Source organism: Montipora capricornis, chromosome 14 (assembly GCF_036669925.1).
Source record: "Montipora capricornis isolate CH-2021 chromosome 14, ASM3666992v2, whole genome shotgun sequence".
Taxonomy (NCBI): Eukaryota; Metazoa; Cnidaria; class Anthozoa; order Scleractinia; family Acroporidae; genus Montipora; species Montipora capricornis.
Genome location: NC_090896.1, coordinates 8614405 through 8627084, shown reverse-complemented (window position 1 = coordinate 8627084; position 12680 = coordinate 8614405). Strand labels below are relative to the sequence as shown.

General features: G+C 37.2%; 1 long non-coding RNA gene across 1 annotated transcript; it reads right to left on the bottom strand.

The window, feature by feature from the left end:
* Positions 1 to 576: 576 nt before the first annotated feature.
* On the bottom strand, positions 577 to 11386 carry LOC138032854 (uncharacterized). The gene is made up of 3 exons (XR_011128496.1): positions 9034 to 11386; positions 8340 to 8567; positions 577 to 1334 (listed from the first exon to the last, which is right to left on the bottom strand). It is a non-coding gene; the product is annotated as an uncharacterized lncRNA (long non-coding RNA).
* Between the last annotated feature and the right edge of the window lie 1294 nt (positions 11387 to 12680).

Sequence of the window (12680 nt, the reverse complement as noted above, 5' to 3'; positions counted from 1 at the left end):
AGAAAAACCTGAAGGATTCTGGTACTTGTACTCAAATGTCGTCATCATGCAAATGTCCTATTGCACTTAGTCCTTGTCTGAATGCACGAACCAAGAAACAACCAAATATAAATCGTATATAAGATAAGTGCACCTGAGTGAACGTTTGCAAATATGTTTTTTCTATTTCTCAAGTTTTGACCAAATAGAGTGTTTGTTTACTTTCTGCAAAAAGGGTCAAGGCATGGGCAATTACTGCGGAAATGTGCCAAACCCAGTGTCGTGTTTGTAGTAGTGAAGGCGAAAGACTCTCAATCGAGAGGGCAGAAGGTCTAATCGTGATAAGTGCAATTGACATCACTTTCTATTTTTCATGAGAACATTTCATTGCAAAGGAGATAGAAGCGTGAAAAGGTAGGCCATTTACTTGCTTGTTAGATAGCAGAAAAAGAAAAAGCAGGGACAAGGAAATTATAATTGATGGTCAAAGGGGACAAGGGGATTGAGAGAACGGAGGGTAGGTATTGGAGGAGGTAGTCAGTGAGGGGAGATCTCAAACCTCTTTTTATTTCCTCTTGTTTTTTTTTTACCTAGCCTTTCCCGAAAAAAAAAAAAGAAAAAAGAAGCCAGCACATCCCGTGATAAAGAAAACCATTTTCCAAACAGTTTGGTTGATACACTGATTTACTCCAAGTATAGACTACATTTTTCACTATTTCACCTACAGGTATAAATGCGGATCATAAGTTTTATCTAGGTAAAGACAGGCTCAACCTAATAACGCAGTTTACGGGCAAAATCTGTAGGCAGTTTCTAAGTAGGTTCCTCATCAGTTTGGTAGCTGTATACAAGTACAATAGAATTCAAAAACTAGTATATCTTACCGCAGTCAACAGTTTTTCTCTTTACCAAACGAGCTATCGATGAGCTAAGGATGACATGGGAATTCATAGCCGTCCTCAAGTAACACTAGAATAGTTAATCCATTGAATCGTATTGGGAAAAAAACGTCTTCTTGACTTGTACAAAACTGATGGTTTGTCTGGAGCCGTCCTGATATTGCTTTTAGCAAAACCGACTCAATTCCTTAGGGTACTGAACATTACTAATTTGTTAGTTAGCTTTCGTTTCGTTCCTAATCACTCCTTCCACTGGTTTCCATGCTTGTTTGATTCCTACACCAACACTTCCAGCAACTATCGGAAGACAGTCCATTATTAGTAACCGTCACGTTCCTTGCATGCGGAGGGCCCCTTGTTCCTTTTTGTCTCAATTTCCGTGTGCTTCCTCATTCGTTTCAGATCAGTCAGTCGTCAGCCTCGATGAACAAGTCGATCCTTTTCCTTTAAGACAAGCTGACAAATACACGACATGAAAAATAGAAAATAATTTATCCTCCGGGAACACGGTAGATTTTCTTCAAGATACTTTTCATAATTACACGAACCTCTGGATAGCGCCAACAGTAAATTAAAGGATTTAACGAAGAATTTAGAAGAACGAAAAAGAATGCGATCTGTTTGGCTACTAAGACAGAGTCAGACCAGTTCCCTGCTTTCTTTAAAATCAAACAGCAAAAATTCGGAAGATAACACGCCACAAATACAACATAAATATATACAACATTTAAGGAAGACTTCCGTTCCCGGAGGAGCACCACTGCTTGCAAATTTTGCTGCTGAAATTGATTATAAATTTGACTCTGGTGATATCTCGCCACTTTGTAAACACGAAAATATGCAACTGTTGTCAACAGAAATCCGATTGATAGAAGAACAAGTGGAACACTCAGGTTCAACGGGGTAACGAAATGAGAAAAAGAGGTACAGCTTGTCAGCCATATTGCAACCAAGGCTGCAGTAACACGTTTGGAAGTCACAAGCTCTTGATATCTCAGATGAAAAGAAACGGCGAGAAGTCTGTCAACAGCAATGGCGGTAACATTCAAGAACGATGCGATCGCTAGAAGATATAGAATAGCGAAGCAAGAGGGTAAAGTCACTGGACACAATAATTCAAGGTTGGAGTTCACTGCCATGTTGAAGACCACTGCGAGCATTATGTGAGCGAACAATCCCACGGCAAGATCAGAGAGAGCAAGACTCAGAAACAATTTCCTCATATTAGCCGGCAGAAATGAAGTTTTCCTCAACGCTTGAATAGCCAGAGTATTTCCGAATGTTGCCATGGGAGAAAAAACGAAGTTTAACACACATAGCGCAAACAATATTGTTCTGTGAGATTCAGCAATTTGCCGAATTTCATCCAAGTGGTGTCTGCAAAACTGGTCGGCCATGGTAACTTCAGTATTCAAAGTGCCTGGTTTGGTTGAGCCAATTAGCATTTGCCTTAAAAATATTCGTACCTCTTGCACGACCAGGTATTTAAAGAGATTGACAATGTAATGTAATCAACTTCCGTAGACAGCATTGGATCGGTTTGGTTGTGAATAACAACCAATTAGACAATTTTGTCTGAGGATATGTTGAGAGAAAAAAAAAAAAAACATTGACGCCAGGTGTATATGTTTTATCAAGAATCAGGAACACGTATACAGAAAGTTTAAGTACGCCTGTGCAAAGAAACGGCGACTAGGTTGAAAGGATACAAATGCTGCACTGATAATTAATGTAGTTCTCTGTGTAATTTATGATGACGTGCAAACTCAGGCTAACAGCTCTATAAGCAAATTATATGTTAACTTGGCGAATCACCACAATAGAACATGGTGCATGGTACAAACATGTTGTTTGAATCGTTTTGGTTTTATAAAGTTCCTGTAGAAAAGCTGGAATTTAAAACTTTTTCTAAAGGAAACCCAAAACGTTCGAAGAGGTCATGCTAACTCTTTAAAAACTGAAGGTGCGGATCGTACATTAGTATCACCTGTCTTTGATGGTGATTAACTCTACTGCTACTGCGAATTAACATATACAATTAAGGTGAGATTGTACTATATGATAAATTCCACCTTGTCGCCACCTTTTGAAGGAGGCATGTGACATTTGAGGGATAATGAATAGTTCTTTGACTTGGGCCATTTTAAATACGCAAACAGCGGCTACAAACATTTGCTTGAAATGCATAACTTTTATAAACTTAACGTTTCGTATGTTACAACATACATCATCAGAAGTGATTATTATTCAGTTACAGATAAATTTAAATTCAAAAATACAACTGTACGCACTGGGAACTATATAACGAAATTGATTGACATAAAACGACAAGAATATGCTAATAATAGAGATAAAGTTTCTCACTGCCAACGTTTTCATTTAAGGCTGGCTTTAGATCACGGATCAACAGAGACTCTTTAATTTTGCAATGCATGTCTGATCGACCAGTTGCTAATATTTCAAAATGATCCCACTTAATTCTATGGTTGGATAAGATCAGCATGATCAGCAATTGTTGATTCGTGACAATTTGTTTTCCTGTCACGTAATCGGCGTTTCGTTTTTCCTGTGTAGAAATTGCAATCCCAGCAGTTTGCTCCGTACACTACTTTTGACATGAAGGAAGGAGCTAGTTTATCTTTGTAAGGGAAAAAAGACTTGATTTTTCGGGTGTTCTGAAAAACTATTGTGACGTTGAAAATACCATAGAATTTGTTTATACAAGACCTCAGCTGTTTTGTGAGGTGTTTGCTGTGATGACCTAAGAAAGGTAGAACTTCAGGATCTAGTGGCTTATTTTGATGTTTCTCAATGACATCATTCATATGATATTTAACAGTTCCCATAGGGTAGCCATTAAGTAACAAAATCCTCTTGAGGTCATCTAGGGCAGACTGTAACAATCGGGGTGAGGAACAAATTCTAATGCAGCGATAAGCCAAAGTGCGGACTAGGTTTATTTTGTATTTGCGCGGAGTAAAAGAGTCCCACTTGTGTAAAGACCGGTGAATGTCTTCTTTCGATAGATTGATGTTGAGAAGGAGCTGTCACGATTGCGTTTCATAAGGATATCAAGGAATGGAATTTCATCGTTTTGTTTGGCGTTTTGAAATAGCGTTGTGATTACTTGACCAAGATGAAACAGTTGATCTCCGATGAGACAAAATTCAAAAAACTGACAGAAAACCCGACAAAGTCCAGAGAACAAAGTTTAATTTATTACCTTCGACTATCTTGCATCTTACCTTGTAAGCGTCCTCCAACGTATCTCTACAAATTGTGTTTCAGTTAAAGACTCCTTCATTTTTGCAGAATGGGCCAAACAGTACACCCACAACATGCTCCCTTGATGTCAGTTCACTATTTACTAATGTCGACTCACTGGATGAAACTATTCAAATTTGCCTTGATAAGCTGTATGCCCACGCAAATCCACCTAGATTACCCCGACTGGTCCTAAAGAATTTACTCTTGTTTGCAACAAAGAAGAGTCATTTTGTTTTTGATATGATGGTCAATGCTATGACCAGATTGATAGCGTCGCAATCGGATCTCCCCTTGATCCTGTTTTGGCAAACATTTTCACGTGTGATTTTGAGAAAAAAAGGGTGATGAAGAACATTAATCAGCCTACTATTTGGTGCCGGTATGTGTACGATACCTTCACTCTTTTCAAGAATGAAAATGATGCTTTGAGTTTTTTACGTTACCTAAATGGGAGACTCAACAACATTAAATTCACAATTGAGTTTGAACAAAACGATGAAATTCCATTCCTTTATATCCTTATGAAACGCAATCGTGACAGCTCCTTCTCAACATCAATCTATCGAAAGAAGACATTCACCGGTCTTTACACCAAGTGGGACTCTTTTACTCAGCGTAAATACAAAATAAACATAGTCCGCACTTTGGCTTATCGCTGCATTAGAATTTGTTCGTCACCCCGATTGTTACAGTCTGCCCAAGATGACCTCAAGAGGATTTTGTTACTTAATGGCAATCAGGCTTGCTAAAAAGTTCTTTACCACAATAGAGCGAGACCTTTTCATGGTTTCTGACACCATCTTGTTTGGGGGAAAAACGAGGCTGAGATTACAGTGAATGTAAGGGATTTTGGCCGAATTCAAACCTCTATAACTACACTGCAAAAAGGCAAATTTCAAAACTTGTCAAATATTATTCATTTTATTACTATCATTCACACAGTGGAAAATTACAGTGTATCATGGCATAAGGCACAACGTCTGAAAATTGGACATTAAAAATCTCATGCTGCTCTAAATTTCGCGGGAATTTGCATAATTTTGTTAACAAGGCTTTATATGAAATTTACTAATTTTATTTACGGTCGTTATAGCTTGATTCTGATCGTCGCACTTCACGAAAATAATCTCAATAGAAGTGCTTTTTGAGAGGTATTCTCGCTATCCAAAGGTCGTCGGACCTTTAAAATGGTTCAAAGTCGGCAAAATTCCCATACATTCACTGTCATTTAAGCCTTGTTTATCCCCCAACCAACCGTCAGAAACCGTGAAAAGGTCTATTGCATGTTAGTGAAAGCACACGCTTTTTGCAATGTGACCCCTCGATTTTAAAACTATCTTCACGTTTCTTCGATTTATATCTCGAAATGAGCAGCAAGTTTTCAAGGTGGTGGTCAACGTTTGGATATATCAGATATATATACTTTGAGACTTTGAGAACATGTCAGGATGCTTGTTAATTTACACGAAGCGGGACGGGTGTTGCAGAATCGTTTTGCCCTTACTCATAAGTCTACTAAATGAAATAAAGCTTCATGTTTTGATACAATTGATCTTGATCAACTAGCCTTTGTGCATTTTTCTTTTTTGTCTTGAGATGCCTACTAATTTCAGCTCCAATTAAGAGACAATTATGGAGAGTTCAGTGACGTCTACTGTAAAAGAAGAGCCGGTTACAACATTTAAAGCACAACACAATGCGACAAAAAACAAATTACCTTACCTCAAAAGAAACACAAGGCATCGGAGTAATCGAACTGGTTTTCAATTGAGCCATATTTCCTCGATGTTAGCGAGAGTTATCCTGACGGCTATCGACGGAGATTAAAAAGCAGATTTTTGCGCCAAAAATAACCCGCTGTGATTATAGAGGCGCGGTTACAGAGTTAGGCGAGCCTACACTGTCTCTAAAGCGTTTGGTTTTTTGAGCTTGAAACGTGTGAATACTCTTGTAATCCTTTGGTTTTTTGAGCTTGCAACGTGTGAATACTCTAATCTATCTGTGACAGAAAAATTAATTTGTACACACTGAGCCTAAAGGCTGGTTTTCATTTTACACTGTCTCGTATTCGTTATCACCTGAAACAAAAGTAAACGAAAAAGCCATGACATTCAGAACACCGTCTGTCAAGTCGAGGTGATTCTTTGGTCGTGGTTTGCACCAATCCTCTTCGTCTTTGCATTCTGTAATGATGATTCAACTTGCAATTGTCATTACAAGGGGCATAGTCCATTCTATTACTTTCTCTGCGTCGATTCACAACACGTGTGATGGATGAAATAGTCGATGAAATACAACATTGCGGATAAAATCAATTTCAGTCTTTACCTAAACCGTGACATATTACCCTGGATGCCACGGATGCCACAGGTTTTTTTTTCTCTCTTAGATTAAGAGCAGCGACTCGCGACTCGGAACTCGCTATTCTGTCGCTCTAAGAGAGAAAAAACCTCGAGCATCCAACTGTCAAACATCATAGAGAGTCAGACGAAACAAATTTCCCACAGCCTGAGCAATCCTGAGCCATTTCAGATGCCACATTGTTTATTTATTTTGTCCCTTGCTCCATTATTTGCATGGTTCAAGTATCAACATTCCTTTAATCGGCTCAGTTTTTATTATTTCGCCAATGAGAAATCCACAATTGTTCCAGGTAGTTAAAGTTGAAGCTGTATTTTGTAACGGAGAGAGGTTCTCCCTTTCTCATAAACTTTTCCTCATTTTCAAATTTGTGTCTCCCATAAAATGACCATTACATTATACTCTCTACTGGAACATTTACATGATTTACTTGTTCGAATATCAGTGAAGAAAGTCTCATGAAAATTTTATTAACATGGTTTTTGAAACCTTACCTTTTGAAAACTCCACTTCCATGTCATTTACATGCTCTTCAACTTGAACTTTCGAGAGAATGAAACTTTCATGCTTCAGTTGATCATGTAAATTAACGGTTAATTTACACGATCAACTGAAGCATGAAAGTTTCATAGAAATTAGATTTACAGGATTGCAACAATTTACATGTTATTTACAGGATATTTTAAACCATTTACATGATTAACATACTGTAAATTCAATTGAAACAATCTAAATGTTATTTACATGTTTCTCCATTTATACTTCTAGAACATGACCATGTCAATTACTATTTACAGGTTATTTACCTGATTAACTCCAACATGTAAATACCTTGAAAAATCTTAGTTTACGAAACTTTAACGTGTGAATTGTAAATTACAAAACATGTAAATCCAAATTTACACTTTGAAAACTGGATTTACATGTGCCTGTAAATTTTCAAGTTTTCCAGTGATATAAAGAAAAACACAAACTCTTGCTGTCCCTATTGTACCAATGTCAAGCGCACTATGTTGCATTCAACGTAGTATTAAATGGCTTATGTCTCTCTGGCCAACTTATTAAATAGGTACACTTTCGGAAAAAGAAATCATTTACGGTGTGTTAAATAATTGGTCGGCTTGTTTAACCCTCTTTCACTTGATCATAATCATGGAAAGTTCACTTCACCCATGAAACCAAAATACTCTTAATTTTCAAATGACAATTTGATGGCAGATAAAAATGAAATATAAGAATACATATCTACAATCACTAAGACTCGTGCCGCCTTAGTAAAGCAAATGGTACAGGCTTTTAAAATGGTAATCTCAAAAAAGGTTAATATTCTTCCTGTAACATGTGATGAAGCGATTGTTAGTAAAGTTAGCAACCAGTACTAACTTCATCGGTTTGAACAGTATATGAACTGCGGAGTGAAAGACCCAACTGAACACAACTCTAGGAATGTCACTTTCTTAACATTGCAAACGGATTATGACTGGCACGTATGACAAAGCACCAAGCACTAAGTTTAAAAATCGACGTTTTCCGGTCTATTCAATCACCGTATTAAATGGCTCATGTCTCTCTGGCCAAATAAAATAGATACACTTTCGGAAATATAAATCATGTACGGTGTGTTAAATAATTTTTCGGCTTGTTCAACCCTGTTATGTGATCAAAACAGATAACTTTCTATATACACCAATGCGAATCTACTTTGCAAATTACAGTTTACACTACGATATTGTTGAAATACGGAAAAATACAGATCTTTTCCACAAATACTAGTGCTTAACTTCATGAGGCCAAAGCCGAAACTCAACGTTTAAACCATTTGAAATTTCTTACCGTCTAGTCAATCCTGCCATGAACTTGTTGACAGCAAGAGGAGACCAACCAAGTACTTCACCTCTGCCAGTTCTGCTTGTGGGAAGCTTAAAAGCAGTTCATAGTAACTGAGAGTTCCCATGATGTAGCTTCACAGGTTTAGGAGGCTTCAAATAGCATTTCCTCCGGCAGCAATATAACCACTATCGACTCGTCCCTACACTGTATGCACATAAGAACGACTTATAACTGCAACAGGAGACACTCGGGTGTGAATTGAAATATCATCATACGCGGCTCCTGATTGTACGTATCCAATTAAATTCAATTTTTTGTTTGTTTGTTTGTGTGTTTTTTCATACAATTAATAAGCCAAAGCAGTTTCTACAAAGATCATCACAAACTCCATCATAAAAATGAAAACAGTATACCCTTCCCTAAGCAAAATTAAATACAACATGATCCCACACTATGGCCCCCATTTCAAAGCTTTTAAAACACCTTCGTAATTGCCGATATTACAGGTTTTGACCCGGCTATATAACGATATAGTCACGCCTGCCTCTCTTGATTTGAATTTGCCGATAAGTACAAAACAACGTTTATCTCAGGTAGCGTCAATCCCTAATCTTTTGACTGTACAGTGAATCATTTAAAGGCCCTGTTCGAAAGCTACAGAAAGCTTACATAGGTATAATGTGCACGCTTTACTTACCGTTAGGTACAACAGAACGTCAAGTTCTGTTTGGCAGTATCACGAATAACTTAAGTCGCGCATCTTGGAGTCCAGTTTGTAAGACAGGGTACAAATCTAAATAAAGAAAAGAAATACTTTACTCTTGTTAATCATCATCATCAATTTTATTTAGTACTGCAGGTTAAAACAATAGCGGCCAATGAGGCTGATGTGAACCTATAATAATTAATAAAATGTGAGACAATAAACAAAATAATTTATATAGAAAATCCTATGGTGTTAAAGTATACAACTAACTTTAATTGCATGAGTTAGAGATAAATTCAGTGTCAAATTAATTAAAATAAAGTTCATTGAAAAATAAAAATTTCGGCTCAAACTAGAAACTAGTACAATGTAATAATACTTAAAAATATACAAGATTTCGGTCTTTCATAGCTATCATGGGTGCTTCGAATGAGAAGATATTTATGTTTTTTGAGAGCCTACGTAAAATACTTTTTAATCTAAAGTTCCAGGTTACCTGACCTCTGTTTTGTGCTGATTCCTTTCCCACTTTGTACTTCACCCTCGGGATTTCAAACTGTAAACCACCCTTACGAGAAGGTCTGTTATTTAACCTCAAATTAAAATGGGGATATAAGACTTTATCATTCAAAACATCGTGCATCGGGACAAGGAATCTTCTCTTCTATATATAAGAAATTGGCAGCCAATTTGGTTTCGCAAGATTTCCATCCTGGTAGATAACTCGTGTGGCTCTCGCTTGAAAAGGGTTCAAAGAGTGCATAATTGAAGAGCTGCAGTTTCCCCACAATATCAGCTATTAAATACAACACGATCCCATACTTTGGTCTGCATTTTAAAGCTTTTAAAACACCTTGAGTTCGTAATTGCGGATATGACAGGCTGTTATAGACCCAGCCATGACGAAAGAACCACGCCTGCTCTCCCTTGATTTGAATTTGCCGATAAGTACACAGGTCAAACCTGTAACAGAAAGCTTACAGATAGAATGTGCAAGTTTCATTCATGGTTAGGTACAAAGCAACGCGCTGTCTTGCAGTAATACGAATAACTACAGTCGCACAACTAGGAGTCAACTGGTTTGTAAGTAGTGCACAAATGTAAATAAAGAAAAAAAGAACTTACTCTTGTTAATAGACATTGGAATTCTTAATACAAAAACAAGCTGAATCGATCCTGAATTAACTCAACTCCGGTAAAAACGGCATCGTTATAATATAGTCAGTCACAAAAGATGTGTTGATAACAAGCTGACGACGATTTGCGTTTTGAGAGGGGCATTTAAACGCTGCAAGGTCAAATGCCAAAGCCGTTTATTGGGGCATTTCTTTTATGTTCTTTTCAGAACACTTTAAAAAAACCAAACCTGTATACAATACGTAATAATTTGAGGAGTTAAAGTTTTTTCTGCAATCGCATGGTTCAAGAAAAGGTATCCTGTCAAGCAAAGAGCAAAGCTCAAAAAACGAATTTTACATTGTTTATTGCAGGAGTCTGTATGTGGCAAATAAATTGTTTCAGTGTACATACCGAGGTGATATGGGATCGCCGATGGATACGTTTTGGTTGTGTGCTTAGGCTTTTGTGCTAAGGTTTTACTTGTACATGTTAAAACGCTATCACTTCTAAAAAAAAAAGATCTCTTCGTTATTAACTTATCATTGTGCCTCGACGTTTTCAGGTTAATCGTGAAACTGAAGTTCTCAGAAAGGAAGAATGACTCCTTTATGCTTATATAACCGTTTTTCTTTTATTGATTTATCTACATGTACTTTGTGTAGGGTGGGAAGAGAAAGGGGCGACGTCAAAATCCCAATAACAAGGTTAGCTTAACCTTAAATATTTAAGGTTAACTTTCCAGAAAGCGGTCTCCAAAACATCAAAAAGGCCTACTCTGGGACCTTAACTCGCCGCGAGATTGTGCGAGCTAATGCGAGTTAAGGCGAGTTAAGGCGAGATAAGGAAAAATTGAGCTTGCCTATCAGTTGCGAGTTTGTGCGAGTTAAGGCGAGTTAAGGGAAAATGATGAACCTAATGTTGAGGTGATAAGGGTTAAAACATATAATATGCTTTAGTAACATACATATAAAGATGCCTTTCAATCTTTGTATGCCTTGTGTATATATCTCTAACAGTCTCTAATTTGCCCAATTACAAAAAAAAAAACTGCAGATGATCTCCAAAGTTGACTGAAGCCAAATCTTATTTAAAATTGGTAATTTAATTTTTTTTCCTACAACTGTAATTGGACAAGTTGAATATGGAGTCCTAGGCCTGGTTGTTCAAACGTTGGATATCGCTATTCAATGGATAAATCACTATACAGCAGATAAGTATTGGCAAAACTAATTGCATTATCCACTGGATAGAGATTGGTCCGTTGGATAGCACTATCTAGCCTTTGAATAACCGAGGCCTGTTCTTTATTAATTATATAACATTCAGACACCAAACTATACCATTTGGTGGTTGTATGGTACTACAGTCTACTACTAATAAACAATTAGTCATCATCATATGTTATTTACTATAGCTGCATAAATATTTGTCAGAATAATAAATTAGTGAAAAACAAAACTAATGTAAATAAACAATAATGAATAGATGAGAAAATGTAATTTTAGTATAAACACAGGTAGGATATTTCATTTTACTTTATTTTAAAATTCAATAACACTATGTTTTAATTAGACAGGTGAACATAATAGGTATCACATGACATGGCATGAATTGTTATCACCAACTCCAGAATTAAAAAAAAAAAGGTTTTTACAGTCTGTGTCAATGTTCTTCAAACAAAGAACTAGTATTAAAAAAGGGGGAAGCTGACGAATTACAACTCAAATGAGGAAATGTTTATGACAAAATCAAGTTTGATGAAATGGTATATGAAATGAATCATATATGAACTGCGGATATGAAATCAAGTATAGCTATGATCCTCGAAGTTACGAACGTAATTTTAGCAATTGCGTACAGAAGCCTGAAAAATTCAGGACTTCAACGGGGTTTGAACCCGTGACCTCGCGATTCCGGTGCGACGCTCTAACCAACTGAGCTATGAAGCCACTGACGTTGGGAGCTGGTCATTTGTGGGTTCTAATGGTCCCGTGAGGAATGAATCAATGATGAAATGGTATATGAAATGAATCATATATGAACTGCGGATATGAAATCAAGTGGAGCTATGATCTTCGCAGTTATGAGTGCAATGTTTGCAATTGCGTACAGAAGCCTGAAAAATTCAGGACTTCAACGGGGTTTGAACCCGTGACCTCGCGATTCCGGTGCGACGCTCTAACCAACTGAGCTATGAAGCCACTGACGTTGGGAGCTGGTCATTTGTGGGTTCTAATGGTCCCGTGAGGAATGAATCAATGATGAAATGGTATATGAAATGAATCATATAATATATATGATTCATTTCATATACCATTTCATCATTGATTCATTCCTCACGGGACCATTAGAACCCACAAATGACCAGCTCCCAACGTCAGTGGCTTCATAGCTCAGTTGGTTAGAGCGTCGCACCGGAATCGCGAGGTCACGGGTTCAAACCCCGTTGAAGTCCTGAATTTTTCAGGCTTCTGTACGCAATTGTAAAAATTGCGTTCATAACTGCGAAGATCATAGCT